This window comes from Rhincodon typus, chromosome 24, assembly GCF_021869965.1.
Source record: "Rhincodon typus isolate 14 chromosome 24, sRhiTyp1.1, whole genome shotgun sequence".
In the NCBI taxonomy this organism is placed as follows: domain Eukaryota; kingdom Metazoa; phylum Chordata; class Chondrichthyes; order Orectolobiformes; family Rhincodontidae; genus Rhincodon; species Rhincodon typus.
The window spans coordinates 46,918,187-46,923,991 of NC_063355.1; the positions used below are offsets into that span (position 1 = coordinate 46,918,187).

The window sequence follows — 5,805 nt, forward strand, 5'->3', positions numbered from 1 at the left end:
TTTTTGAGTTGCTTAGATAGATTCATAGAGATGTACAGCACCTAAACAGACCCTTCAGTCCAAATCGCCCATGCCAACCAGATATCCTAAATTAATCCAGTCCCATTTGCCAGCATATGGCCCATATCCCTCTAAACGCCTCCTTTTTATGTAGCCATCCAGATGCCTTTTAAATGTTGTAATTATACCAGCCTCCATCACTTCTTCCAGCAGCTCATTCCAAACACACACCACCCTCTGCATGAAAATGTTGTCCCTTGAGGTCCCCTTTAAATCTTTCTCCTCTCACCTTAAACCTATGCCCTCTAGTTTTGGATTCCCTCACCCTGGGAAAAGATCTTGGCTATTCACCCTATCCATGCCCTTCATGATTTTATAAACCTCCAAAAGATCACCCCTCAACCTCCGATGCCCAGGGAAAATAGCCCCTGTCTATTCACCTTTTCCCTTTAGCTCTAACCCTCCAACACTAGTAACATCCTTGTAAATCTTTTCTGAACCCTTTCAAGTTTCGCAACATCTTTCCTATAGCAGGGAGACCAGAATTGAATGCAGTATTCCAAAAGTGGCCTAACAAATGTCCTGTACAGCCGCAACATGACCTCTCAACTCCTTTACTCAATGCACTGACCAATAAAGGCAAGCGTACCAAATGCCTTCTTCACTATCCTGTCTACCTGGGAGTCCGCTTTCAAGGAACTATGAACCTGCACCCCAAGGTCTGTCTGTTCAGCAACACTCCCCAGGACTGTACCGTTAAGCATGTAAGTCCTCCCTGATTTGCCCTTCCAAAATGCAGAATGGACATTTTTATTTTTATCCTGACAACTACGTTAAAACTGATTCAGCATCTTTGTTGAATAGGTTTTGTTTTAGATTTGTTTCAAGTTTGTTATGAAAAAGGAGAAAGATGGCTTGTGAAAAGTTTGGGGGAAGACAGAATATGTTAAAACAAGGATGGATCTGTGAAAGTAGACTGGGAACAGCTACTTGAGGCTGAATCTACAGTAGAACAGAAGGGAACATTCAGAAAGGAAATGGGGAGAGTGTAGGCCCAACATGTTCCCTTTAGAGAGAAATATCAGAGAAACAAACCCAGAGAATCTTGGATGTCCTAAGTGGGTAAAGATTAAGGAGAATCTATTCTATAATTATATTGAGAGGAAGAGAACAGTCAGGGAATGAGTAGGACCCATTAGGGGCCAAGGGGGAAATATGTGCGTAGAACCGCAGGACATTGGTGGGGCATGAAATAAATATTTCACAGTTGTCTTCAGTTTGGAGAAGGAAGATGTAGGTACAGAATTCGGGAAGTGGGAGTATAGGTACTTAAGCAGATTGACATCAGGAATGGAGGGTTTGGTGAGCTTAAAAGTGGACAAAAAGTAACATTCATGCCACAAATGCCAGGCAAAACAAAAGAACTGACCATTGACTTCAAAGAGAAAGGAGGACAACATGCCCCCGTCTACATCATTGGAATGGAGGTTGAGACGGTTGAGAGCATCAAGTTCTTTGGAGTGATGATAGCCAACCACCTGTCCTGGACTTCCCACATAGATACAACAGTCAAGAAGGCATAACAATGCCTCTTCTTCCTCAGGCAGCTTAGGAAATTTAGCATGCCCATAAGGAGACTCACCAACTTGTACAGATGCACCATTGAAAGCATCTGTCCAGGTGCATAAAGGCCTGGTATGGTAACTGCTCTGCCCAGGACCATGAGAAATTATAGAAGGTGGTGTGCACAGCCCAGACCATCATGGAAGCCAACCTTCCATCCATGGATTCCATTTACACTTCTCGTTGCTACGGAAACGTGACCGACATCATCAAAGACCCATCGCATCCCGGTAATGATCTCCTACAACCTCTTCCGTTAGGCAGAAGATACAGGAGCCTGAACACACGCACCAGCAGGTTTAGGAACAGCTTCTTCCTGGCCGTTATTAGACTAATGAGTGGACTGTCTAGCCTCAAATAATGCTGATCTTGCTAACATTGATCTTGCCTAGCGCACGCCCTGTGCAATATAACCTACCTGCCTCTGTCTTGTTTCTTTTTCATCCTATGATCTGTATGTCCTTGCTTACTATGATCTGCCTGTACTGCTGGTAAAGAAAGCTCTTCGCTGTACTCTGGGACATGTGACAATAAATAAAACGAATCAAATCAATGATCATTTCCAATAAGAGAGAATTTAATCACCGGTCCTTGACATTCAATGGTGTTACCTTCTCTGAATCCCTTGCTATCAACATCCTGGGGGTTACCATTGACCAGAAACTCAACTGGACTTACCACATTAACACAGTGGCTACAAGAGCAGGTCAGAGGCTGGGAATACTGCAGTGAGTAACTCACCTCCTGACTCCCCAAAGACTGTCCATCATCTACAAGGCACAAGTTGGGAGCGTGATGGAATACTCCCCACTTGCCCTGGATGGGGACAGCCCCAACAACACTGAAGAAGCTTAACACCATCCAGGACAAAGCAGCCCGCTTGATTGGCACCACATCCACAAGCATCCACTCCCGCCACCACTGACGCTCAGTAGCAGCAGTGTGTACCATCTACAAGATGCACTGCAGAAATTCACCAAAGATCCTCAGGTAGCACCTTCCACGACCACTTCCATCTACAAGGACAAGGGCAGCTCACCACCGCCTTCTTAAGGACAACTAGGAATGGACAATAAATGCTAGTCCAGCCAGTGATGCCCATACCCCATGTATGAATTAAAAACTGTACAATTGTGCACAAACCAGCCAGAGAAATACACCAGTCTCACATCTTTACCAAGGACTGGGATTGGGAATCACTGCAGCAAAGGAGGGAAGCAGTTGGACTGAGTGCGCTCCATAACATATGGAATGATTAGAAACCAGGAGCCTAATGCCCTCCAGCATTGACAAAATGCGCAGACACCCCCCTCACATCCCACTGACAGCCTCCACAAACAACAGGAGACTCTTTACCTTGAGGTCAGTATCTCATAAACTCTAAAAAACTCAGCAAATCCAGCAGCAACTGTGGAGAGAAAGCAGAGTTAGCGTTTCAGGTCCAGTGACCCTTCCTAAGAAACTGCAGCTCTTTGGTGTTATGTTTAGTGTTTAACTTACCCACAGTTGTTTAGATTATTTTGCCCACAAAGGAACAAGCTGCCAAGGGAAGAACCAAGTCCCATTACTCAGAATCATCTAGACCCATCTTTTGATTATTTCCATTTCTAAGCTTTTCATTCTGAGGATAACCACCTCAGCAGACGGCAGATTATCAGTCTGAGGTTCTCTGTAATCCAGTTCTGGATGAACCCAACATTTCCTCCATTTAAACTCAGGGCAATCCAAAGCCATTGGCTTTGAATCGATCAGTGAGTGAGTGACTCCATTCCCCTCTCTGTTTCTGAACTATTTGGGACGTCAGTGTTGATAATCTGTGAGTAATTCAGGCCTCACTCAGTAATCAATTACTCTTTGCTCTGTGTTTTATTCATGTTCTCTGATGTTCTGATGGCCCTGACAGCGAGAAGCTTAGACGGGGCTGAATTTGTTAAGAGCACCCAAGAGGGTTTCTTGAAACAGTATGTGGATAGTTCAACTAGAGGAGGGGTCATACTGGACCTCATTTTGGCTAATGAGCTTGGCCAGGTGATTGAACTTTCAGTGGGAGAACATTTTGGAAAAGATAGCTATGAACAAGGAGGAGTCAGGACCTTGCAGGAAGGTACTAAATTTGGGGAAGGCAAATTACATCAGTATCAGGCAGGAACTGGGGAGTGTTAATTGGAAGGAGCTGTTATCAGGCAAGTCCACATTTGACATGTGGGAACTGTTTAAAGACCTGCTGATTGAGAGTTTAAGACCGGCATGTTCCAGTAGGGAGGCAGGATATGGATGGCAAGGTAAGGGACCCTTGGATAACGAGGGAGGTTGCGAATTTAGTCAAAAAGACAAAAGAAGCATATGTACGGTTTAGGAAGCTAAAATCAGACAGGGCCTGTGAGGAATATAAGGAATGCAGGAAAGTACTCAAGCAGGGAATTAGGAGAGCAAGAAGGGGCCATGAAATTACCTTGGCGAGTAGGGTTTAAAGAGAATCCCAAGGCATTCTGTAGATACATTAAAAAACAAGAGGATAATTACTTTGCATCGGTATTCACCCAGGAGAAGGGTATGGAGGATAGTGAGATTTGTGTGGAGCAAGCTAATATGCTAGGGCATTTTGAGATCAGAAGAAAGAAGTAGTGTTAGATCTGTTGAAGAGCATTAAGGTGGCTAAGGCCCCAGGGCCCGATGATATCTACGCCGGGTTATTGAGAGAGGCAAGAGAGGAGATTGTGGGGCCTTGATCAAGACCTTGGTATTCTCCATAGCCACTGGAGAGGTTCCAGAGGACTGGTGAGTAGCTAATGTTGCTCCTCTGTTCAAGAAGGGAAATGGGGATAATCGAGGAAACTGTAGACCGGTAAGTCTCACGTTGGTGGTTGGGAAGCTATTGGAGAAAATTGTTAGGAATAGGATCTATCCACATTTGAAAAAGCATGGCCAAATTAGGGACAGTTAGCATGGCTTCATGCAGGGCAGGGCATGTCTTACTAACTTGATGAATTTTTTGAGGAGGTGATGAAAGTACTCGATTAGGGTAGATCAGTGGATATTGTTTACATCGCTTTTAGTAATATTTCTTTAGTAAGTATTTCTTAAGGACCCCTGGCTCCATGCATAAATTACCTTCTTTCTCCTTGAGTGGACCTACCCTTTCTATCGACAAGGTTCCTCATGGTAGGGTCATCCAGAAGATTAAGATGCATGGGATCCACAGAGACTTGGTCACTTGGATTCAGAATTGGCTTGCCCAAAGAAGACAGAAGGTAATGGTGGAAGGGTGTTTTTCAGGCTGGAGGTCCATGACTAGTGGTGTTCCACAGGGATCCATTCAGGGACCTCTGCTGTTTGTGGTATATATATAAATGACTCAGATGAAAATGTAGATGGGGGTGTTGGTAAGTTTACATACAATACAGAGATCGGTGGAGAGTGTAGAGGATTGTCAGAGGATACAGCAGGATATAGATCAGTTGCAGATATGGCAGAGAAATGGCAGATGGAGTTTGATCTGGGTAAGTGTGAGGTGCTGCACTTTGAGAGACCAAATGTTAAGGAAAAGTATACAGTTAATGACAGGACTCTGAACGGCATTGATATACAGAGGGATGTTGGGGTTCAAGTCCATAGCTCCTTGAAAATCAGACAGGGGAAGATTCCAGGCTTCATCATGTCAGAAATGGCATCAAAGACACAACAAAACAAGAATCACCAAACTGTATTGTCCACTTAAACAGCGATGAGGCAAGGTGGCTTCCCTTAGAGAGGCATGAGTCTTTAGAGATGGAGGAGGCAGATGCCTTCAATATTTTTAAGGATGAGGTGGTAGATTCTTGATTAGGAAGGAAGTAAAAGATTATTAGGGTTACTGAAAATGTGGACACATCAGATCAGCCGATTCCACTCCAGGGACTGGGTGCCTACTCCTGCTCCTTATCTGTACATTTATATAAAATATTTCTTCCGTGATCCCCGCGCTAAGTGAACCAAACACCAAGCGACCCCTGCACCCAGTGATCCCTACACCCAGTGATTCCCTACGCCCAGTGATCCCTACACCCAGTGATTCCCTACACCCAGTGATCCCTACAACCAGTGATCCCTACACCCAGTGATTCCCTACACCCAGTGATCCCAACACCCAGTGATCCCAACACACACTAATCCCTACACCCAGTGACCCCTACACACAATGAT

At 44.7% G+C, this 5,805-nt stretch overlaps 1 protein-coding gene across 1 annotated transcript in view; it reads right to left on the reverse strand.

Moving 5' to 3' along the window:
- ccdc92 (coiled-coil domain containing 92) overlaps positions 1-5,805 on the reverse strand; it is a 124,619-nt gene that overhangs the window by 57,896 nt on the left and 60,918 nt on the right. The gene's annotated exons all lie outside the window — the stretch shown is intronic.